Here is a 25,696-nt window from a genome sequence, read left to right as displayed (position 1 = left end):
TATGCAAAAAAGAAAAGAAGAAAAGTTTCCAGATTTGCCATACATCCTCTGGGTGACAAAATCACTCCTCTTGAGAACAACTGATGTAGTCATTCCATGTTGCTCTTTTTTCATAGCTTCTTATTTCTTATTTATTTCATCACTGCGTGTTTATACATGCTGATCCATCTCTTGGAAGGTCCTCCAATTACTTTCCCATCAGGATTTGGCTCAGGGACTCAGGGAGCCTTCTTGAACAACCCTGCTCTGTCTCCAATCAACAGGTGTGACCCCCATGAGAATTTCCATGAAATTTGCTTGTCTTTCACCCCTGAGCAGGCTGTCAGCTCCAAGAAGAGAGGGGCTTTGTTCCTATCTTTATCTCCAGCCTCTGGCACTGAGCCTGGCACAGGGTAGAGGCTCTATCACTATTGGTGGATGAATGGATGAGTGGATACTTCCTTTACCCACCTCCCGCCAACAGCCACGAGTTCAGTCAAAGCAGACAAAGGATGCGATTGGTTACTGGGAGCACAGCCCTGGTGCTGAGAAACAGCTGGGGCGGGGAGAGCTTGTGTGTGCCTGGACACACTAGTGATGAGAAGTGTGCAGTCTCCTGTTTAATACCCTGCAGTCCCCAGCTATGAAGATGCACTCAGCTGCTTAAGAACAGGAAAAGGAGAGCTGGGGACAGCAGGCCATGTGGTTTCTTGGAAAAGCAGGATAAACAGTGATGACAGCATGAGCCCTGGATTCTGACAGCTTATGTCAGTTTCCTACTCTGTTCACTTAGTACTTAACCTCTTTAAGTCTGTTTCTTCGTTAGTCAAATGGAGATAATAACAGTACTCACCTCAGAGGTGAGCAATGCCCTCTTTGGCTGGTTGTTTATAGTCCCTCAATTTCTCCCAGTTTTCCTGCCTTAAACACCTTGGAGAGAAGAGAGAGAGAGACCAACCTGTCTTCCAAGGCACAAGCCAGACGGGATGGGAGAGAATGATGGTTTGGGGAGCCTCTGTCTGACTTCTCTAAGGCAAGGGGACCCTAGCACTGATGTGGAAAGAACCAACTACTAGGTAAGAAGTGACCACTTCATCCCCCCCACCCCAAAGCTGACACCTGAAGCATTTACCCAATATCTTAAATGAAGCAGAATGATTCAGTTCTATGCATAGGAGAAGACGATAATAATCATAAGTAGCATCTATTAAATGCCAGACACTGCACCCACTGTTTACACTCAGTTACATAACCAACCCCCACACACCTCCCTCTCTCAGAGCAGGTTTTCATCTGGTGATGGGATGGGGTGGAATTGCTGTATGCAGCCCCCCTCCCCCATTATCAATTTCCTTATTAATTCTAGCCCTTTTTATCTCCAACCTGAAATCTCTCTCCTGGCTGCCACACCCTGCTCTGTGTAGGCTGGGCTGGAGTTTGAAGCAAACTAAATGAATCAGATGTGAGCACAGGCACTGGTCTTGATTTTAGAGGCTTTTAACTCACAGCCGTTCATGGCTAGAGGAGGAGGAAGGGCTGTGCACCTGGCCTGCACCCTCATGCCTGCTGCCTACAGCATCGTAAAGAGCATGCCTGTTCCTGGTGAAACGCTCCGAGAGAGAAAACAGAAAAGCCAAAGAACACATGCTTCTCTTTTGCATTTTCTCTGATTCCTGCTCAGAACCATGGGTGCTGAGAAGTTGTTGCTGATGGGTTTGCCCTGGCCTGAGATGCATTTCTATGGATGTGGCTGATAGAGGCCACATCCATGGAAATAGTGTGCCCCATTTATTGATTTTTTTTTCTTTTTTAAAAAATATTTAGTTGGCTGCACTGGGTCTTGGTTGCAGCACAGGGGATCTGTAGCTGCAGCCTGCAGGATCTTTAGTTGTGGCATGTGGGATCTAGTTTCCTGACCAGGGATAAAACCTGGGTCCTGTGTAGTAGGAGCATGGAGTCTTAGCCACTGGACCACCAGGGAAGTCCCTTGTTTTCACCATAATCCTTACCCAGGCCACCTGTCACCTTTTCCCCCAGAATCTACAGCCTTTTCAATGATGTCTCTGACCCTAGCCTTTAGCTGCCTGAGATATTATGATTTGTAAGAAGAAATATATATTTCATTTTTGGCCTCTCATCTTTATTTAGTGAAACTCTACCTGGTGAGTGCATCAAATAGCATGTAAATGTCACTTCCTCAAGACAACCTACTCCCAGGTAGTCATTACCAGCTTTTATGGTTCCAAGTACTCATCACAGTTGCAATTTTATATTGTTTGTGCAATTATTAATAAATGTTTTCTCTCCGAGTCCATGAGTTCAAGTGGTATCTTTTGTTTTTTTACCACTTATCCTCAGAGCTTAGCATAATGGCTGAAGCATAATAGATACTCAATATTTATTGAGTGAATAGTGAATGATGGGTTAAGTATAACCTGGTAGGTAATGCTAATATTTATGTGCCAGGAAAGTTCTGAGCATGTTAGAAATATAATGATCTTCCTAACAATCTATGGGGTGGGTAATATTACCCCTACTTTACAGATGAGAAAATTCACTCATGATCCCATAAATAGTAAGAGGTAGGATTTGAATCCAGGGTGCTGGCTCCAGAGTCTGAACCTTTAACCACTAGGTTATTCTAGTCTACGTTGTTCTCCCCTGTTTCAGTAAATTCACAAATTTAATTTTGTTCTAAATTATTATATCATGCCTCGTGCCTCTTACATTCAATGAATTGTACTCCACTTGATGTGACATTAGAAAATTTCTTTGACAAAGTGTTTATCTGCCAAATAGTGCTGTAGTAATATGCATCCTGTGTTTTAGCAAAAATAAGTTGTACGTATTAATAAACATCTGATGGCAAAACTATGGACGTCACAGTATATGTTGAGAACCACTGGTCTAATGCCTGATAACAAATCTTTAGTATACTTATTTATTCCATTCTCTCTTATGGATTATAGTTAAAATTCTGCTCACCATTTCCCTAAGAAAAATATGTCTTCCTGGACTTGGTGGCCTGCCTCATCTTTCTGCTTGGTAAAACTTGGATCTTAAAGAGAAGCAAGGTCTCCTTCTACCCCTGAGCCCCAAATACCCGTCTCTCTGATACTTGTGGTGGTCCGCCTCAAAGGGTGAAGCCAAACTCGTATTCAGAGGTTTTGATATCTTCCTGTTTTCTTTGTTCCTTGGTACTTTGGAAAAACCAGCCTCACCCCTTTGCAGGAAAGAACCAGGGACATTAATTCAGGGCTTTCTTGAGTAACCTGCATGTTTCACTTTTCTCGATGAAATTGGAAGTGACTTACCATTTCTGGTAAAATACTTTTTATAATTGTATTTTTAAAAAGTTGTATAAATATGTGTATATATGTGTGTATATACATAGTGTACTGTACAAACATAGTATATATATTTTGCAGTCCATGAGGTTGCAGAGTTGGACCCGACTTATCAAATGAACAACAATAACAAATTGATAGAATAGATGTGGGAAGAATCTGTCAAAAGTGATTACCTCCAGGGACTTCCCTGGTTGTCCAATGGTTAAGACTCATGCAGGAGGCATGGGTTTGATCCCTGGTTGGGGAACTAAGATCCCACATGCTGTGTGGCCAAAAGATTTTTTTTTTTTAAAGTGGCTACCTCCAGAGGCAGAGGTAAGAATGAAAGCGATATGAAGGGGAACGTCTTCAAATCTGGGGAGGTGGTATGCTTCTAAACATTTGGATCTTTACAAAGTAAGACTATATTCACATATCAGATAATTAACTCCTCCCCTCCAAAAGAAGGAGCCAAAGAAAGAACTATACTAATGCTTAGGAAGGAGGGGAGAGAAGGGGGATAGTCAATGAAAGGACTCTTTCATTTTTGACTGTATACTTCTGTATTATTTGAATTTAGGCAACAGGGACACACTCATGTATTTCTTGTATAGCTGTTTTTTTATATCATGCAAAGACTCATTTATGCATTCAGCAGCTCTTATTTTACTCCTCACTCTATGCTGAACACTGTGCTCTGTACTTGATCTGCTATAATCCTCACAGTACTCCATGAGTCACATACTATCATCCCATTCTATAAGAGAGAAATTTGGGGCCCAAAGACTGGTTAGGTCATCTGCCCAATGGCCCATCTGGCTAGCAAACAGCAGGCTACCATCTAGCCAGCTCTCCCTGATTGGATGTGCCCTGCCTTTATATAAGTGGAACCTAGTTGAGACGGGAAACTTGAGAGAAAGGCTAAAGGAGTGAACAGACTGAGAAAAATAAACAGACATTTAGCGGAAAGAAACACTCAGAGAAATAACCCTAGCAAAGCCGAATGACCTCAGAAAGACAGTCAGAGATGGTCTGGTGCCCCCAAACACCCATAAACATTTTCATTTGGTTCTACGCACTCCAGAAGCCTCCTGTCACACTGAAGCTCTGTCCAGATGATTCTAATAATAGCCCGATGGAATCCTGTGGTTGGAAGAGACTGTGAGAGGTCACTGAGTCCGTCCCCCGCCTGCAGAAGGGCGTAAGTGTTCTCCTTATGGGAAAAACCGAGGCAAGGAGTGACTTAAACTACTAGATCAAAGTCACTCCTCCACCCCCAACCCCAAGTCAGCCAAGGAGTTGGAACCGTGTACTGGGGTCAAGGGCACCAACAGCTTTGTGAGTCAGTATGTGGAAAATATACTCATACTGCAGCTCTTTACAAAGGAAGCTACTGCTCACCGCCTTTTCCAGCTGTAAAACATTTGGCTGACCATGGGGGAGGGTGTCAGCTGGGGAAATGAAGAGGAGACACTATAATGCCCCTTCTCCCAAAGCAGCAGCAGGCAGAGGGATGAGGACAGTGTCAGGGGCTCGGGGCTGGGAAGGAGCTGGGTGTCAGTTGCTCTTGCATTGCTGGTGTCACCCTTCTTCCTATTATCTACTTCGTCAGGATGCGGCTCCATTAGCACACCGGATCAGGCCAAGAGTGTTAGGAATGATTAAGGGCCTTGCAGGAGATTAAGGGAATTACATTTGTATACTCCTTCTAGCCAAAGGCTGCCGGACAACAGCAGGCAAGCCTCTGAATAGCTTTACACGCAAACAGTAAGAATAACTGCAGCTGGTTCCAGGCTTAATGCTTTGAATCACGAGGATGTTATGTAATGCAGAAACAAGTTCTCTGCGGGCAAGTGGCTCCTCAGTCATGGGCACTGAGAAGACTGTGGGTGGTTGGTGGGGGATGTGTGCGTGAAGGTACAAGTCTGACAACAGCGATCTAGGAGGCGATCCTCAGGGCCGCCCTTGGGCCACTAGGCTTCACCAGGCCTGGACTAGAATGAAGCTCTGACCTCCAGTGCAAAATTTAAAGGGACACCAAAAAATTCAGTTATCAAGAAAAATAATATTTTAATGCCATATTTTTAAAAAATAAAGATTTTTGTAAAACTTTCATGATGAACAAAGGATCAAAATTTCAAATAAAGACTATTTGAATAGTCTTTCAAACAAAGGGGCCGAGCCATATTGGAGCCTGAGGCAAAAAGAAAACTGGGAGCCTCTGGCTTTAGTGGAAGCAAACTCATCAATCCTATTTTCCAAATTTACTTCTCTCCCCTCATTTTTAATTGAGAGAATTGTCTTGTGTGATGATTTTTCTTGACTAAGCAACAATCTTAAATAATTTTAATTAATTGTTAATAATTATATTAATTATTTAAAATCATAGTAAATTCCACTGGGGTAAAAATTAAGTATTTGACCTTAATGTGAGTTTTAACATACCTGCTTTTTGATCTTTCAGTATTTTTTCCACTATTTTAATGTTCTGGAAAAAAACAAGTGCATATGGGGGTGCACAACTTTCCTTCTGCCTCAGACTCCAACACAACCCCCATGGCTTGGGTGGTAAATAAACCACATCCGATGGTCTCCAGGTGTGTCTCGGTCGAGCATGGGGGATCTTGCTGATGATGACTCCCGTCAGCCTACAGAAGACCCTTTCCTCTCTGGGGCTGCCCTCCGGGAGTGGGGATTCAGGAAATCATCTCATCACATTTCACACTGTTCTAGAAGCCATGAGATTACTGTGAGCTGTGACATCATCCCACCCTCACTGCTTGATGAGTAGGAGTCTCTGACCTTTGGGGAGGGGTCACCTTGAGTCCAAGCGCACATAGCACATCCTTGATAGAGAACCTGTGACTAGTACTCCTACACAGCAAGCAACTTTAAGAAACACCATTGGGAAGTTTCTTGGCTAGAAGAAACTTTCTGAGATAATGAGGGTTTTTTTCCTTATTTTCTTTTGAAATATATAATATGCTCCTGTGGTTCAAATACAAAAAGGTGTAAAGAGGTAAACATTGAGAAGCTGTCCTCCCAACCTTGTTCCACACTCCTCTCCTCAAGTACAAATAGGCTATAACTTCTAGTCATTTCTTGGCAATTGCGGCTTCTTGAAAAACAGTATTTAAATAGGTTTTACAAGTTAGGCTGGGACCCACCCAGCTCCTCCTGGATGAGACTAGCTAGCCGGTACGGAGTACTGAGCAGAGAGGTTACATTTTGTGTATGTGGCTGACCCTGGCAGCACAGAGCCAGCAGCCTGCTTGGGGCCACTGGAGTCCACAGGCATGTGGGCCTCTCTCTTCCAGACTGGCATACAGTCTAGAGTCGGTGCTACTGGATACCCCAGAGCCAGGCCAACAGGGAACGGGTCTGAGGCCACTGGCATGGCTGGCATCTTGGTCTAATAATAATCAGGTATCAGCATTTCCTAGAAACACATGACGGGGTTTGTGATCCGTCCCTTCTGAACCGCAAGCAAGTTTCTGCATACTCGGGATGACACGCATCCTCACAATCGGAATGACATTCCAAACCACAAACACAACTCTTTGTTTTTGTGGTCACCATGTCCCCTCAAGATATCAGTTGCTCCCAAGGTGACCGATTTCCTCTGCTCTCTTGGTCATGGAAGGGTAGAAGGGAGGAATACCCTTACAGCCAGGGTCCCACAGGGCCCAGAGCTGGAGGCTGGGCTGGTTGAGATCTCAGTACCAACTGGGGAGAAATGCTGATTGAACCACCAAGCCACATTAGCTTTACAACGTGCAAAAGGCGTCCTCTCCTCACGGCTCTTTTGACCACATCCTACTCACCACTCTTCTCTATAAAGTTGCTTCCCACTGAGTCACCCTCTAGGGCTTGCTGGCAAACTTTCAGCTCCCCTGGTTTTCAGCCAAGGGGACACTCCCAGACTTCTCCACTTATTCTGACCCTTCACAAGGCCTTGGAAACTTTGTTGAAAACTTGAGTGGTGTGTGAACTCCCAGGTAGTTCGTAAGCAGAGTGAACCCTCTTTGCTTACTCTGGGCCCTCAGTCTAATTGGAATTTAGGAGGACATGGAGACTACAGGGTCAAGATAAAGAGAACAGAGTTTGTGGTTCCACCCTAGGGCAGCATTACCTAGCCTAGAGCAGACACATCTTTGGTTCTGTTCAACTAGTGTTAATTAACGCACTCAAGAAAGTGATGATGGCTCTGGAGGCAACTTTAAGTGTAGGAATCCTCTGTTGAGGAGGAGGGGCTAGAAGTGGTAGCCTGTACTCAGAGATCAGGAAATGTCTAGACAGCTCTGGAAAGACAGGCTGTGAAATTGGGACAAGTGTCAAATGCCTAAATGCTGAAGGAAATCCACGTGAAGAAAACAGAAGCTGCAGGGTGGGTTCTGAAGGGAAGTTTCTAGGTGAAGCAAGATCCCTGAGCACTGTCCCTATTTTCCTCAAACCCATGCAGGCCTCTCCCTTCTTCCATTCGTGCAATGCTTGTTTGTTCCTACTTCACTATGGGCACTCAACAATCAACTCAAATAATGTTATTTCTCTGTGTATTTTTTCTATCTCCTTGGATAGGTCTTCCTCCATTTTTGAGAAGAAACATCAGAGAAACAACTTTTTCTCTGGATGACAGGTTTCATCAGCAGTAGTCCATTTCCAGAAATAAACCGTAGCCTGGGGGCTTCCCTTGTGGTTAAAGAATCTGGTAAAGAATCTGCCTGCAGTGCAGGAGACCTGGGTTGGGAAGATCCCCTGGAGAAGGGAAAGGTTACCCACTCCAGTATTCTGGCCTGGAGCAGGAAATGGCACCCCACTCCCATATCGTTGCCTGGGAAATTCCACGGACAGAGGAGCCTGGCGGGTGACAGTCCATGGGGTCGCAACGAGTCAGATACGACTGAGCATCTGAGCATAGGACTTATCTTGTGTGCTATGTCTCAGGAACACTTTAACATATTTTCATAAGTAATTGTCACGTGCGTTCCCAGGGGTTATTGGCTATCCTTCTGTCAGTGAGTCGGGTAAAGAGTAGATCATTATCTCACAGTTAGACCAAAACAGAGGGTCTGAATGTTGCTTTGATTTTCTTGACTGTTTCACACTTGCATACTTTTTCTCAAACTCTGTGATTTTGAGTTCACACTGATGGAATCTCCTTTGTACTCTTGCTGCTGTCTGGAAATGTCTGTTGTCATCTTATGGATTAAAGAGATCTCAGATTTCTATAGTTTAATAAGTTCGACCTACATAGTGGTGAACAGCTCACACTTCACCCATACCGTTCTGACGTGATACGGGACATCTAAGCATGCCTTTGAAATTCGGATTAGCTCAGGGCAGGGGAGTTTGAATTGCTTACTTTACTTCCCACTTGCTGTTAGGAGATCTCTCCCAGGTTCATCCCATAAACTCTAACCACCTGGGGGGTGGGAAAGAATAAAGAAATATGTTCTCTCACCGCAAAGTTGAATAAACTTCAACTTCCTTCCTTCACAGGTGAACTGCTGGATAGCTCTCATCTTACTAAACGCCAGCTCCTCCCTCCTATAGGATGATTCCTCTGATCTACCCGATAACTTCACTCCTTGGAGTGGCCCCTCTTTCTCTGCTGCCTTGATGCTTCTCTCTCTCTGTCCTGAATCATTCCCATTCGCCAAGAAAACACACATGAAAATGTCCCCTTCTCTCACACCCCCTAGCCACAGCCCCACCTCCCTGTTCCCATCATACCCAAATGACTTTTCTGCCCACTGCCAAAACTCTGTCTTCGTGGCACCACTGAAATGACCTCTCTCAGGCCCCCCTGTGACTACCCTGCTACCCAAGTCCAAGACTCATGCTTTTGTCTTAAGCTTTTTTGATCTGACCATTTCCTCCTCTTGGACTTGGCTTCTGGAACAACCTATCTGCTGGTTTCCTTCCTCCCTCCCTGCCCTCATCTGCTTAGCCTCTTCTATCCAACTTCAAAAGTTGGGGCAGGGCTTCCCTGGTGGCTCAGTGGTAAAGAGGCTGCCTGCCAATGTAGGAGACACAGGTTCAATCCCCGATCCAGGAAAAGCCCACATGTCACGGAGTAACTGAGCCCATGTGCCACAACTACTGGGCCCACATGCAGCAACTACTGAAGCCCGCGCACTCTGGAGCCTGCACTCCCCAACAAGAGAAAGCACCGCAATGAGAGGCCTGTGCACTGCAACTAGAGAGTAGCCCCCACTGGGGGGCAAAGTCTGCACAGCAGCGAAGACCCAGCACAGCCCCAAATATATAAATAAATAAATAAAAACAAATGGAACATTTTTAAAAACTTGGGGCCACTGGAGGGTTTCATCTTAGCCTCTTTCCTCCTCCATCTACACTCTCCCTTGGTCATCTCACCAATGTGCAGGGACTGAAATTTCCCCTTCATGCTATTGACTCCCAAATTTCTCTCACCAACCCAGACCCTGCCAACACAAGGCTGACTTACCACAGTACCGCCGATATGGCTTCTCTCTGGTCTTTCCATTTCATGGATGTCCCACAGCTAACCAATCCCAAACAAGAGGTAATATGCATTTCTGAGCATCTGAGAATTAAAGGAATTTATTCTTGTCTTCATCCTGGGTGATGATGCGTGATGCTAAACTCTCTGAGTGTGTGTGTGAAGTGCAATTTGGGTGTATGTGAGTGTGTGTGACCTAGAAATTCTACCCTCACTCTCCCTGTGTACACTACCCTGATAGGCAGCCATGGGTCATTTTCCCTGAGTTTACTTCTACTGGACTATTTGGACTTTTCCTGCTACTCTCATGATATTTTGAATCATGACCTCCCACACCCCAAAACCAACAAAAGTCCACACCCCATGTATTTCCTGAAATGTTGGGAAATGTTTTATAAACTATGGTGACTGCCTTGCTGGGACCACAGAGCCGGGCCATACCCTTTCAGGTAAGACTGGAGGAGGGTTTCCCCTGAAGGAAAGAGATCTTCTCACTGTTGTTCAGTCACAGAGGGTTGGTTCTGAGCCTTAGATGTAAGTGAAGGAAACCATAATCACTCTGAATTCAAGGCCTGGAGGCCCTGAAAATGCTAGCAGTGGGCAGGTTCCTTACATTGACATAAAACATGTGAAAGCTTTTTTTGTGTCAGCTTACTCACTAGTCCATCTCCTGTCCTAGGTGTCCCCTAAGGTCCTAACTCATCAATCATGAAGCTTCCAACAAGAGGGATTCTCCTATGAGCAAGACCACACGAGAGGGGCCATGAAGCTCTGGTCCGTGGCTTCCCATCCTGCTACTCTGGAATTACTGTGCTGTGCTTAGTCGCTCAGTCGTGTCTGACTCTTTTTGACCCCACAGACTGTAGCCCACCAGGCTCCTCTGTCCATGGTGGTTCTCCAGGCAAGAATACTGTAGTGGGTTGGTATGCCCTCCTCCAGTGGATCTTCCCAACCCAGAGATCAAACCCAGTTCTCCCACATTGCAAGCAGACTTTTTACCATCTGAGCCACAGGGGAGCTTTAAAAAGTGCTGAGGGCTGGAATCTTCCCCAGAGAGGCTGATTTATATGGTCTGGGTGTGGCCAGGTTTTCAAAGTTTCCCAGGTGTATCAGATGCACAGCTAAGGTTGACAGCTCAATTATGGGCCACCCTGACACCAGCTTCACAATGTTTCTCTTCACCACAGATGATTTCCAGCAGTAGGATTGCTGCTCCAATAAGCCTCAGACTTGCATCTATCACATCACACTGTCCGGTAATGTTCAGCATAGATTTCTCTTTCCCAATAGACTGTGAGGTCTTTGAGGACTGAGGCTGTGTCATGACATCTGCTTCTCTCTGTCCAGTACACCGTGGAGCTCAATAAATGTTAGCTCAATGCATAGGTGCCTCTCCCAGACAAGGTGAAGTGGATGGTTGCCCCCACATGCCATGCTCTGGCATTCAAATTCACCTTCAGAGACCCACACCATCTGGTGCACACTAGGCGTATACTTTGCATCACAATACATTTCAAACTCGGGTCCCCAGGCTCCCGTGCCTGGCGGGCACTCTGTGTGGAACTGTTATGCCGCTGCCTCCTCCACATGGGGGAAAACTCACCACAATAGGTTAGTTCCCTATTTGCTGCAGCTGAGGACTGTCAGCCCATAATGTTTCATCACCACTCTAGGCCTACTCTCCTACTGGCCCAGGAATTCAGTTTCCTGAACGCTGGAAGGTCTGGAACCGAATGGGTGGTTCTGAGAAAGGTCCTAGAGGCCGTGGAAGTAAGTGTTCCATAAGGAATGGTTTCTCTGTGGGATGCGTCACTGATTTGACATTGTCACTTGTCTTTCTGAGTCTCAGGATGACTTCATACAGCTCAGGACTCCGGGTGTGGTGGGTGGTGGTGCTGGTAATCTTTGTGTTTGGTTTTAGGCAGCTCTGTTCCTTGGGATTGAGTGCTTCATGGTAGGGTGTCTTAACCCAGGGCTGACAGATGGGTTTGGGGAGGAGGGGCCGTGACTCCCTGAGATTGTACGTGGGGTGTTGCATCTGTATGCTTAAGCACATTTCTCTAAAGAGCTGTGCTGTGCCAAGTTGCTCGATCATGTCCAACTCTTTGTAAACCCATGGACTGTAGCCTGCCAGGCTCCTCTGTCCATGGAATTCTCCAGGCAAGAATACTGGAGTGGGTTGCCATTTCCTACTCCAGGGGATCTTCCCAACCCAGGAATTGAACTCAGGTCTCCTGCATTGCAGAGTCTTTACTGACTGAGCTACCAGGGAAGCCCCTCTCTAAACAGAGAGCCCCCTAATTTTCTTCAGATGGTTAAAGCTGTCCATGAAACTGCACACATTTTGGCCCTTTGACTACCACTGTCTTCCTTACAATTTTAACTTTCTGCTGTTTCTAGAAGGTCCTGAGAGGGTGAGTTCTACATCCTTCTGGCACAAGATGTGGAATGAGGTTGTCTGGGTTAGGCCAGCCTCTGTGGGGATAGAAAGAGACCAGGGATTACTTGGTGTTCTGAGAACCTGGAAGGTAGAGGAGCTTATTAGTGGCCGTCTGTCATCCTCCATCTTGACCACTGACGTGTGTGTGAGTGAGAGGTGTGAGAGTGTGAGAATATGTGTGTATGACTGCACGTGAGAGAGTATGTGAATGTGTGTGAGAGTGTACGTGAGAGAGTGGGTGAAAGTGAATGTGCGTGTGAGTGTACGGATATGTGAGGGAATATGTGAGTCAGTGTCTGAGTGTGTGAGAAAATAGGTGTCTGAGAATGTGTGTTTGAATGTATGAGAATATGTGTGTGAGACTGTACGGGTGTGTCTGTGAGAGAGAATGTATGTGAGAGTGCTGTGTGTGAGAACTGTGTGTGTGCGAAAGTGTGTGAGTGTGCATGTGAGAGTGTGTGAGTGTGTGGATGTGTGAGAATGTATGTGAAATAATTATGTGAGAGTGTGTAAAAACATGTAAATGTGCATGTGAGAGTGTGTGGGTGTGAGAGTGTGTGGGTGTGTGAGAGTGTGTGGGTGTGTGAGAGTGTGTGGGTGTGAGAGTGTGTGGGTGTGAGAGTGTGTGGGTGTGAGAGTGTGTGGGTGTGTGAGAGTGTGAGTGTGAGAATGTATGGGAGAGTGCTGAGTGTGTGTGAGAGTGTTGTGTATGAGAATTGTGTGAGTGTGTGAAAGCGTGTGAGAATGTATGTGAAAGAATTATGTGAGAGTGTGTAAAAACATGTAAATGTACATGTGAGAGTGTGTGGGTGTGAGAGTGTGTGGGTGTGAGAGTGTGTGGGTGTGAGAGTGTGTGGGTGTGAGAGTGTGTGGGTGTGTGAGAGTGTGAGTGTGGGAATGTATGGGAGAGTGCTGAGTGTGTGTGAGAGTGCTGTGTGTGAGAACTGTGTGAGTGTGTGAAAGTGTGTGAGAATGTATGTGAAAGAATTATGTGAGAGTGTGTAAAAACATGTAAATGTGCATGTGAGAGTGTGTGGGTGTGTGAGAGTGTGAGTGTGGGAATGTATGGGAGAGTGTTGAGTGTGTGTGAGTGTTGTGTGTGAGAATTGTGTGAGTGTGTGAAAGCGTGTGAGAATGTATGTGAAAGAATTATGTGAGAGTGTGTAAAAACATGTAAATGTACATGTGAGAGTGTGTGGGTGTGAGAGTGTGTGGGTGTGAGAGTGTGTGGGTGTGAGAGTGTGTGGGTGTGTGAGAGTGTGAGTGTGGGAATGTATGGGAGAGTGCTGAGTGTGTGTGAGAGTGCTGTGTGTGAGAACTGTGTGAGTGTGTGAAAGTGTGTGAGAATGTATGTGAAAGAATTATGTGAGAGTGTGTAAAAACATGTAAATTTGCATGTGAGAGTGTGTGGGTGTGAGAGTGTGGGTGTGAGAATGTATGGGAGAGTGTTGAGTGTGTGGATGTGTGAGAATGTATGTGAAATAATTATGTGAGTGTGTAAAAACGTGTAAACGTGCATGTGAGAGTATATGGGTGTGAGGTGTGGGTGTGAGAGTGTGGGTGTGAGAGTGTATGAGAGAGTGTTGAGTGTGTGTGAGAGTGTGTGTGTATGTGAGACAGTTGCAGCCCTCCTCACACTGAGTGTGCGTGTCACTCGCAACAGCAGCTGTGTCTCATGTCCCTGTTGACAGCCTTGGTACTTCCTGGCTCTGTGAGGCCTAATCAGAATGACTGGAAATTCCTCCGAGATGACCCTCCTGCCTCCAAAACCCCCAACCCTGCCCACCTTGAACCCCTCCCACCCACCCAATATAGCCCCTTTCTCCAGGCCTGGTTGGGTTTATTTTCAGCAAGATGCGCGCCTGCTCCCCCTCCACGGGCAGAGGCTCTCATAAAGGGAAGCCTTGTTCCCACATGAGAGCTGCACCCCCAGCCCAGCCCTCACTCCATCTCCTTGGCAGTGGAAACAGTGACAAGTGAGGACTGAGGCAGGGAGGGCAGCACCCGACTTGGAAATGCTGGGTAGCAGCACCCTAGGCTGGAAATGCCAGGCCTGCTCGCTTTCTGTGCTGGGCTCAGCTGCCCTGGAGAGAGCCCAATGCCTGAGGCCTCCTTCACCACCCTCCAGAGGCAGGGCAGGCGAGGGGGGCGCCAGACTCTTCCAGGTCCTCTTTCCACAGAGCCTTGTATTCCAGAGGGTTGGTAGCAGCCTCAGGCCACTGGTGCTAGGGTAGTAAAAAGGTGTCATGGCACCAGAAGACACTTTACTTGGCAGATGGTGGACCCTGAAGTTAGGGAAGCAGGTCCCATGTTAGGAACATGGAAATCCTGGGCTTTGTTATGAAACTAACTGTGGGCCTGAACCCACAGTCTTCTCTCACAGCCCAGAATTTTCTATGTTTAAACTGTTTACATATATGAGCGCCTACTTTGGTATAGAAGGTACTGTAGCTGGCACCTGCCCTCAAGGAGACTGCAGTGTAGTGTGGAACCCGTTATGTGCATACAAGAATAACAACTATTGTTTCAAAACAGTAAGGAAATGGCAACCCACTCCAGTGTTCTTGCCTGGAGAATCCCAGGGACGGGGGAGCCTGGTGGGCTTCCGTCTATGGGGTCACACAGAGTCGGACACGACTAAAGTGACTTAGCAGCAGCAGCAGCAGCTGGCATTTATGAAGTATGGGCCACACCAGATACATCGCTAAGCACGTCACACAGATGACCCCTTCCAATCCCCATAGTACACCTGAAGTAGGTACCACTGTTACAAGAGTTTAGAGGAAACTAAAGCTCAGAGAAGTTAAGTAACTTGCCCTAGGTCTCACAGTAGGCAGCACTGGGAGTGGTGCAAATGGCAGGTGATATGGCAATTCAAAAGAATGAAAAAGCCAGGTGATAAAAGGAAGGGGAAGGAGTGGAGAGGGAATGAGAAATAAAACTCTGGAAAAGAGAGCCTTGCCTCTGCCGTGGAAATCCATTAGTTCCACTCCAAGCTTGATATTGAAAGGATGCCTGTGGTAATCTTGAAAGCTGTGTCTAATCTCTCCACTCTGACGGGCCATCTGGCCACCAGTGTGGGAGCCCCTTGTCTGCTCCCAGACCCCTCTCATTTCAGTTGATTTCTGGGGACTCTGAGTGTTCTGTCGACGGTCTAGGGCTCCACCTCGTCCTCCCAGATCCCTCCTCCCCTGTGTGGGCTTGGCTTTGAACAACCTGCACCTGCAGCTTCCTTAAAGGCCTGCCTGTGGGCTAATGGAACCACTTTGTCCTTCAGAAGTAGGAAGCCCTGGGAATGTGTAAGCCCCCCAGAGTCGCCTGTAACCAAGGCTGACTGGAAGATGAAAGCTCAGCAACGTTCTCTTGAGGTGGTACCGACACTGAGGTGTGATTCCACTCCAGAGCTCTTCGGGGCGGGCTGGGGCGGGGCTTCCCCTGAGGTCATATCCACTGCCCGGCCACCCTGCCTACTTCCCCACTCCCTGCAATTTCTTCAGGGCCACCCCCAGGAACCAGACTTAAGACAATATGGCTGTGAAGTTCCAGCAACACCTCTGGGAAGACCGACTTAACCTGATTACTAATAGGATACCATGCCAAGAATGAGACTCTGGGAACCTTTGTGGGTTAAAGAACCCCTAAAGGAAGAGCGAGAGCTTTCAGAGAGCGGGGCAAGGACACAGGCTGGCATTCACCCCTCCCAAAGGATAGGTAGGAGGGTGAGGGAGAACATTCTTGGGGGAGAAACAAGATGAACAGTGAGGAGGAAGTCCTCTTGGGTCTCCTGCTCTTTAGTGGAGCTAGACCTGGGGCCACAGCCCTGCGGCCAGCTCACTGAAGGTCAGACCCCTCTAGGCCATCTGTAGAGTCCTCAGCCCGTGGTTGGGAGAGCCACTGAATATGAGCCTTTTCTTCCTTCAGTAACTCCTACTCCTCCAAGCCGCAGTGCACTAAGGTGAGAGTGGGTGGTGATTCCCACAGGAGTTACCTCACCTGAGGAGCCATGTTTCCTGAAAATATTCTGATGGGAAGATACCCAGTGATGAGGACTCCCTCTGTGGAGACTCCACATTACCTCCTGCACACACACACCCATGTACACACACACACCCATGTACACACACAAACACACACACACACCCCACTTGTAATCTCTCATCCACGCATTGACCTCAGTCAAGGCCAGCTGGGTCGATGCAGGTGACCCGGCCTTGAGGCCTGCGGTAAAGCCAGACTCTGGGGTGCCTGCATTTTCATGCTTAAGTAAGCCCTAGCTGGCCGCCTGACCCAGATAACCACCAGCTCAGGTCACAGAAAAAGTAGTGGCGTTGGAAGAAAGAAAGTGAAGCACCGTAGGGCCTCGAGACCTAGCTGACAGGGATGGGCCCCTCCCCTGCTTAAGTCATCTTGGCTCTCACCCTCCACACCTGCTCAGAGAGCGTGACCTGCTGCTTGCGGAATGCAGGTGCCTCCCTCCACAGCCTCGCAAAGGAGGCGGACAGCTGTTCCACCTCTGGGGAGAAGGAGTCTCTTCCTTGGCCCCAAAGGGATGCTGAGTCCCGCCCTCTTCCTCATTTCTGAAGTTGTGGCAGTTCCTCCTCCTTGGGTGATGCTAGGTGTGGTCTTCATTGGAGTTTATCCTCCACTCGTGGGTGTTTATCCATCATGAACCAGGAATGCACTTCCTCCCCTCTGGGAAGGTCCTAACGTAGTACACCATTCCTCCTCCTTTGTCAGAACTTCCACTGATACTTCCCATAGCCAAACTCAAGCCTTGAAGTAGGCTGAGAAAATCTTCAGCAGGAAATGTAGAGTTCCTAGTGGTAAAAGCAGCAACTTCAGAGTCTCTCAAAAACAACTCAGCTGACCCTTAGGACCATTGTGGACAGTTGCGTAGGTTGCATACTGCACAAATTTGCCCTGCTGAAGGCATGAGTGGAGGCTGAAACTCAGCCAGAGTTTTATTTGCTAAGTCATGTACTCTGGTATGGGACTGCATCCTTTTTTGCTCACTGGGCTGTGTACCTAGAAGGGGCACCCAACTGGCAACCCATTCCAATATTCTTGCCTGGAAAATCCCATGGATGGAGGAGCCTGGTAGGCTACTCCATACTAGTAGTCCATAGGATCGCAAAGAGTCTGACACAACTGAGAGACTTCACTTCATTTCACTTCTTAATTCACACAAAGGCTCCCAATTATCTAGCTTCTGACCTGCCAACCTTGTTTCCTTCATGTTCTGCCTAGAAATATTCCCAGCTCCGCAATCTCAAAGGACAACATCTTTTCCCTTTTCATCTCTTCCCCTTCTGTCTTAGGAAGGTCTAATGGAATCAGGGGCTAACAGTCTATGCCTATCATTGAGAAAGTATGCCCACATGCCTTCTCAGAGGCTTCATCCTCAATGAATAGCAGCTCCAGCCACTCTGGACAGAACTGTCAGTACCAGCTTGCCCATCCACTTGGCCTGGTCTTCCATCTCTTCCTTCCACAATTTCCAGCAAGATTATTTCTTATAAGGCTTTCTCCTGGGGAGGTGAACAAAGATGAACCTGAAAAGAGCCCTCTGCCCCTGCTGCAGCCTTAGCACATAGCAAGTGAAACTCGTGACCAGCCTGGCTCCAGTCCCCCTTTGATCTCCTATTAATATTTACATCTCCTTTTCAGGTCTTCCCCTGCTAGGCTGTGAGCTGGAACTAAGCACTGCATCTGAGGGCAGTGCCCAACATGGAGAGGCACTCGAACAAAATTATGGAAAGTGCCTGCCACATACACCGCCCTCACCAGCTTCAGTCCGTCTGATGCGCCGGAGGCACACTTCTATTTTGGGTTCAGTTAGAATCCAGGCCCAGGAAGAAGTGGGCCAATTCCTCACTACCTTGTCACCACTTTGTTTTCAATAGCATCTTAGTGAAAGAGAGCATTGTGGTTCCGAATTGGCTCTGTGCATGTGCTTAGTCGTATCTGACTCTGTGTCTCCATGTGTAGCCCACCAGACTCCTCTGTCCATGGGATTTCCCAGGCAAGAATACTGGAGTGGGTTGCCATTTCCTTCTCCAGGGCATCTTCCTGACCCAGGGATCGAATGTGAGTCTCATGCATCTCCTGCATTGAAAGGCAGATTCTTTACCACTGAGTCATTGGGGAATCTCTGTAGTCATATCTTATTGAACCTCCTCTCTACTGAGGGCTTCAAGGATGTTTAATCTATGTGTCTTCTTGACCTTGGTGTACACATGAAGAAAAAACAGTTTCTCCTAAGAAATGAATGCAAGAACTTTATGCTGGGCAGAGGGTAGAGCAGAAAGAGAGGCATTTTGACACCAGGGCTCAAGTCTTCTTTGGGGATGAAGATAATACATGACCTTTGGTAAGCCTCCAAGTGTTGAACTAACGTGAGTCATTACTGCTATAGTCTAATCCTTCTGCCCTCCATTCACAGAGAGAATATTGAACCTGGAGAACCTCTATATTGGTAGAAAAATCTCCCAGGACATAATTGTTTTCTCTTCTTTAGACCTTAATTAGCAGTTGTGGAAATGTTTTATAGCTCTGGGCCTTCTAAATTAGCAGTGACTTTTCCAATTCTGTCTCAGGAGGCTTCAGCAAAAACGATCAGTCTGGGTTTGTTCTCCTTCCACCTTTGTAACTACAGCCCTGATCCTGCAAACCAGCACGTGCTGTAAAACGTGGACTCGTGGAGCCCTGAGGATGTAAAACACCTCTGGGAAAGTGTATTTCTCACAATCCAAACAGGGAAACTTCACCTGCTGAGAAACAATTTTAAGTTGCTGTTGCTAAAGAGAAGACTCTTGAGAGTCCCTTGGATGGCAAGAAGATCAAACCAGTCAATCCTAAAGGAAATCAGTCCTTAATATTTGTTGGAAGGACTAATTCTGAAGCTGAAGCTAAAATACTTTGGCCACCTAATGTGAAGAACTGACTCATTGGAAAATACCCTGATGCTGGGAAAGATTGAGGGCAGGAGGAGAAAGGGGTGACAGAGAATAAGATGGTTGGATGACATCACCGACTCAAAGGACATGAGTTTGAGCAAACTCCAAGAGATGGTGAAGGACAGGGAAGCCTGGCGTGCTGCAGTCCATGGGGTCGCAAAGAGTCAGACACGACTGAGCAACTGAACAAAAAGAGAAGAAAGATTAGAGGACTGAGGTTAATCGCACATTTAGCTTTCTATGCCAGTCACTGTACTAGGTAATTCAAGGTTAACACATCTAATTCTCAAACCAAAATAAAGAGAAGTGTCCTTGTATGACATAGAAGGAAAGTGAAGCTTCAGTGAAGTAGAGCTCCTGAGCTTATATACCTGCAAGATCGGTGATTAATTTTTTGAGACAAATGTTTTTGACTTCAAAGGTTGTCGAAAACACACCCAGAGCAGTGAGGCTGAGGCTCAACCTTAAAATTTTTTAAACTGGAATGATGGGAATGGAAGCAGCGGGGGTTCATAATGGGGCTAAAAGCCTAGAAAATGACTGTTCCCTTAAAGGTGCCAGGGGGTTTTTAGTCTCTGGAGGTGGATACTTCTTTTCAACTTTGGTGAAGAGTGCTGGAAGAAGCTGGAATCAAGATTGCTGGGAGAAATATCAATAACCTCAGATATGCAGATGACACTACCCTTATGGCAGAAAGTGAAGAGGAACTCAAAAGCCTCTTGATGAAAGTGAAAGAGGAGAGTGAAAAGGTTGGCTTGAAGCTCAACATTCAGAAAACAAAGATCATGGCATCTGGTCCCATCACTTCATGGGAAATAGATGGAAAAACAGTGGAAACAGTGTCAGACTTTATTTTTTGGGGCTCCAAAATCACTGCAGATGCTGACTGCAGACATGAAATTAAAAGACACTTGCTCCTTGGAAGGAAAGTTATGACCAACCTTGACAGTATATTAAAAAGCAGAGACATTACTTTGCCAACAAAGGTCCGTCTAGTCAAGGCAATGGTTTTTCCCGTGGTCATGTATGGATGTGAGAGTTGGACTGTGAAGAAAGCTGATCGCCGAAGAATCGATGCTTTTGAACTGTGGTGTTGGAGAAGACTCTTGAGAGTCCCTTGGACTGCAAGGAGATCCAACCAGTCCATTCTAAAGGAGATCAATCCTGGGTGTTCATTGGAGGGACTGATGCTAAAGCTGAAACTGCAATACTTTGGCCACCTCATGCGACGAGTTGACTCACTGGAAAAGACTCTGATGCTGGGAAGGATTGGGGGCGGGAGGAGAAGGGGACGACGGAGAATGAGATGGCTGGATGGCATCACTGACTCTGTGGACATGAGTTTGAGTGTACTCCGGGAGTTGGTGATGGACAGGGAGGCCTGGCGTGCTGTGATTCATGGGGTCGCGGAGAGTCGGACACGACTGAGCAACTGAACTGAACTGAACTGAAGGTATGGCAACCCACTCCAGTATTCTTGCCTGGAGAATCCCATGGACAAAGGAGACAAGTGGGCTATACAGTCCATGGGGCTGTAAAGAGACACAACTGAGCAACAAAGCACACACACACTCCTTGGTTTGGGGACTGTCACCACCAGGATGGGCTTTCTGGAGCTGAGAAGCACTTGCAAGAATTGAGGAGAATGGTTTCCTGAGAGACTTGGGGATCTGGCTGAGGGCAGCTGCTTCTTGAACCAAAGAAACCAGCTTGGCACAGATAAGAGGAAGAACCAGGGCCACCCTTAGCAGTCTCTGTCTATAGAAAACATATGGCTTAAAAATGTATCACTGAATTAACAGGTCTGTATTTCATATACCCATTTATCCATGAAGATTTAGAATAATAGGGAGGATAGAAGTACTTCTGTTTCTGTTTATTCTTCAATCAGTAAAGCTGTGCACCTGAAGGTTCTTTGTAAAGTCCGAGCTCCCCAAAAGGTGGCAACACTGTTGTTTCTCACAGTCCCATGGCAATTTGGAACCCTTTGCAATTAAACAGCATAGGTTTCTTGCCTCTGAAGTTCCCTAAAACTGTTAGTACTGGTTATATCTTCATTCATGATGCTGCATCATCCATCATGTCACCATCTCCCAGTCACTCTCTCAAAGGCCGTTCTGTGCTTCCTTGATGATGACCACAAATGGGAGTCTTATTCAGAGTATGCAGATAAATGTAAACAGTTATTTGCCTTTTTGTTGTTGTTTAGTCACTCAGTTGTGTCTGACTCTTTTGCGACCCCATGGACTATAGCCCACCTGACTCCTCTGTCCATGGGATTTCCCAGGCAAGAATACTGGAGTAGGTTGCCATTTCCTTCCCCAAGGGATCTTCCTGACTCAGGGATCGAACCCATGTCTCCTGCATGGGCAGGCATATTCTTTACTACTGAGCCTTTTCTAGTCATGTTGAATTGTTAACATTTATAAGAATTTTTTAGTGAAAGCATAGAAACATATTTTTCTGATCTTGTCTTCTCTTAAACTCATTAGTTGAAGTCATTGCATTCCTAGAATGTAATCTCTTTCAAGAGAAGGCATCCCTAAAGACAGCCTCTTCAGCAAGGGGTGATGGGAAAGCTTACAGCCACATGTAAGTCAATGAAGTTAGAAGACACCCTCACACCATACACAAAAGTAAACTCCAAATGGCCTACAGATGTAAATATAAAGCATGACATCATAAAACTCCTAGAAGTTTTATGAAGAACTCCATAAAACATAGGCAAAACGTTCCCTGACATAAATCGTACCAATGTTTTTTTGGATCAGTACAAGAACATTTCATGCAAAGATGGGCTTGATAAAGGACAGAAATGGTATGGACCTAACAGAAGCAGAAGATATTAAGAAGAGGTGGCAAGAATACACAGAAGAACTGTACAAAAAAGATCTTAACAACCAAGATAGTCACAATAACGTGATCACTGACCTAGAGCCAGACATCTTGGAATGTGAAGTCAAATGGGCCTTAGAAAGCATCACTACGAACAAAGCTAGTGGAGGGGATGGAATTCCAGTTGAGGTATTTCAAATCTTGAAAGATGATGCTGTGAAAGTGCTGCACTCAATATGCCAGCAAATTTGGAAAACTCAGCAGTGGCCACAGGACTGGAAAAGGTTAGTCTTCATTCCAATCCCAAAGAAAGGCAATGCCAAAGAATGCTCAAACTACCGCACAATTGCACTCATCTCACACGCTAGTAAATTCATACTCAAAATTCTCCAAGCTAGGCTTCAGCAATATGTGAACCATGAACTCCCAGATGTTCAAGCAGGTTTTAGAAAAGGCAGAGGCACCAGAGATCAAATTGCCAACATCCGCTGGATCATGGAGAAAGCAAGAGAGTTCCAGAAAAACATCTATTTCTGCTTCATTGACTATGCCAAAGCCTTTGACTGTGTGGATCACAATAAACTGTGGAACATTCTGAAAGAGATGGGAATCCCAGACCACCTGACCTGCCTCTTGAGAAACCTGTATGCAGGTCAGGAAGCAACAGTCAGAACTGTACATGGAACAACAGACTGGTTCCAAATAGGAAAAGGAGTACGTCAAGGCTGTATATTGTCACCTTGCTTATTTAACTTATATGCAGAGTACATCATGAGGAACACTGGGCTGGAAGAAGCACAAGCTGGAATCAAGATTGCTGGGAGAAATATCAATAACCTCAGATATGCAGATGACACTACCCTTATGGCAGAAAGTGAAGAGGAACTCAAAAGCCTCTTGATGACAGTGAAAGAGGAGAGTGAAGAGGTTGGCTTGAAGCTCAACATTCAGAAAACAAAGATCATGGCATCTGGTCCCATCACTTCATGGGAAATAGATGGGGAAACAGTGGAAACAGTGTCAGACTTTATTTTTGGAGGCTCCAAAATCATTGCAGATGCTGATTGCAGCCATGAATTAAAAGACGCTTACTCCTTGGAAGGAAAGTTATGACCAACCTTGACAGTATATTAAAAAGCAGAGACATTACTTTGCCAACCAAGGTCCGTCTAGTCAAGGCAATGGTTTTTCCCGTGGTCATGTATGGATGTGAGAGTTGGACTGTGAAGAAGGCTGATCGCCGAAGAATTGATGCTTTTGAACTGTGGTGTTGGAGAAGACTCTTGAGAGTCCCTTGTACCACAAGGAGATCCAGCCAGTCCATTCTAAAGGAGATCAATCCTGGGTGTTCATTGGAAGGACTGATGCTAAAGCTGAAACTCCAATACTTTGGCCACTTCATGCGACGAGTTGACTCACTGGTAAAGACTCTGATGCTGGGAAAGGTTGGGGGCGGGAGGAGAAGGGGACGACAGAGAATGAGATGGCTGGATGGCATCACCGACTCTGTGGATATTAGTTTGAGTGTACTCCGGGAGTTGGTGATGGACAGGGAGGCCTGGTGTGCTGTGATTCATGGGGTCGCGGAGAGTCGGACACGACTGAGCGACTGAACTGAACTGAACTGAACAAGGGCAATAGAAATAAAAGCAAAACTAAACAAATGAGACCTAATCAAACTAAAACTTTTTAACAGCAAAGGAAACCATAAGCAAAATGAAAAGACAAACTACAGACTGGGAAAAGGTATTTGCAAATAAATAACTGACAAGGGCTTAATTTTCAAAATATACAAACAGCTCATACTATTCAGTAACAAAAAACCAAACAACCCAATCAAAAAATGGGCAGAAGACATAAACAGACATTTCTCCAAAGAAAACATACAGATGGCCAATAGGTACATGAAAAGATGCTTAACTTTGTTAATAATTAGAGAAATTCAAGCAAGAATTACAATAAGGTACCACCTCATACCAGTCAGAATGGCCATCATTAAAAAGTCTACAAATAACAAATGCTGGAGAGGGTGTTGAGAAAAGGGAACCCTACCACACTGTGCACACACACACACACACACACACACACACACACACACACGGTTGGTGGGAGTGTGAATTGGTGCAGCCATTTTGGAAAACAGTATGGAGATTTCTCAAAAAACTAAAAATAGAGTTGCCATATGATTCATCAATCCCACTCCTGAACATATACCCGGACAAAATTATAATTTGAAAAGATACATGCACCCTATGTTCATAGCAGCACTATTCACAGTAGCCAAGTCATGGAAGCAAACTTTAATGTCCATTGACAGATAAATGGATAAAGATGTATGGAAATGGAATTCTACTCAAAAAAAGAATGAAATAATGTTGTTTGCAGCAACATGGATGGACCTAGAGATTATCACACTAAGTGAAGTAAGTCAGAAAGAGGAAAACAAATACCGTATGGTATCACTTATATGTGGAATCTAAAATATGACACAAACGAATGTATCTACCAAACAGAAACAGACTCACAGGCATAGAGAACAGACTTGTGGTAACCAAAAGGGAGGGGGCCTGGGAAGGGATGAACTGGGAGTTTGGGACTAGCAGATGCAAACTATTATAAAGAGAATGGATACACAAAAAGGTCCTGTCATACAGCACAGAGAACTATATTCAATATCCTATAATAAAACATAATGGAAAAGAAAATAAATTTTTTAATTAAAAAAAAAAGGAAGCATCCCTGACTACTAAACACTCCCCTGGTAGAGATGATAATTGAGGGACTAGTGATGGAGCCAGAAGATCCAACCCATTCGCACAAAGCGGTCAGTCCTGGTCCTGGTCCAGCAAGGCTGAAGACCAACTGGGCGAGTATGAGATCAGTCAGAAAGGTTCATTAGCACTGCAGAGCAATTGTTCCTAAACCCCTGGAGGAGACAGGCAAGGCCACCAAGGGGACAGTCTGACACATGGCCTGGAGCCTGTGGTAGAGGTGGGGTAACAGTGATGAGGGGAGGAAGGTGTGCATAGGGTACAGGACATCCCACTGACACCCCTGCGCCCTTGGGTGTTTACACTGGGAGTGACTCCACAGCAGGAACACACGTGGGTGAGAGTCAGAGCGTAGCTCAAGCCCAAGTCTGGCCACAGGTACCCCGAAACCACAACCTTGTCCTTAGCCCTACAAGAGTGAGAATCTCCCCAAACCAGTGTGTTCACCCCATTCCGGTGGCCCGATCTTTTGCAATCCCTGAAAACAACATTTCACTGACCCAGCAAAAGCAAGTCACTCACCAGGCCTCCTTCCCAGGGCTCCACAGTTCCCAGGAACCATCCCAACTTTAGAAAAACAGATTCCAAAGCAGGGGAGCAGGGGTATGGAGGATCAAGGCCTCACTTGTCTGGGTCTAAGCGTGGTAGGAAAACACTGTCTCCCTGTGTTGAGAGCATCTGCAGCGGTTCTGGCATCTGCTCTGGTCCTGGCAGTGAGATGACTGTAAAGGGAGGGACCACAGCCAGGGTTAGCTAGAGGAAAGCCCACATGTTCTGCTGGAGAGGCACTTCTAATTCCCTTTGAGAACTTTTCCTTTGCATTCACAACCTGGCTAACTGTACGGTGCAAGAGGCCTAGATTTTGGCCTATCTCAACTTTTGACGTGCCTTCCTCTCTGTGG

At 46.1% G+C, this 25,696-nt stretch overlaps 1 protein-coding gene and 1 long non-coding RNA gene across 11 annotated transcripts in view; one reads left to right on the top strand and one right to left on the bottom strand.

Annotated features, from left to right (window-relative positions):
• Nucleotides 1-25,696, bottom strand: part of LOC129536035 (uncharacterized) — a 156,429-nt gene that overhangs the window by 53,089 nt on the left and 77,644 nt on the right. The gene's annotated exons all lie outside the window — the stretch shown is intronic.
• Nucleotides 927-9,105, top strand: LOC148776132 (uncharacterized). Its single transcript, XR_016038568.1, has 3 exons — nt 927-1,055; nt 4,393-4,509; nt 8,808-9,105. It is a non-coding gene; the product is annotated as an uncharacterized LOC148776132 (long non-coding RNA).

This window comes from Moschus berezovskii, chromosome 11 (genome assembly GCF_049115385.1).
Source record: "Moschus berezovskii isolate FMDL1 chromosome 11, NW_MosBer_1.0, whole genome shotgun sequence".
Classification (NCBI taxonomy): domain Eukaryota; kingdom Metazoa; phylum Chordata; class Mammalia; order Artiodactyla; family Moschidae; genus Moschus; species Moschus berezovskii.
This window is presented reverse-complemented; position numbering and strand designations above follow the sequence as displayed.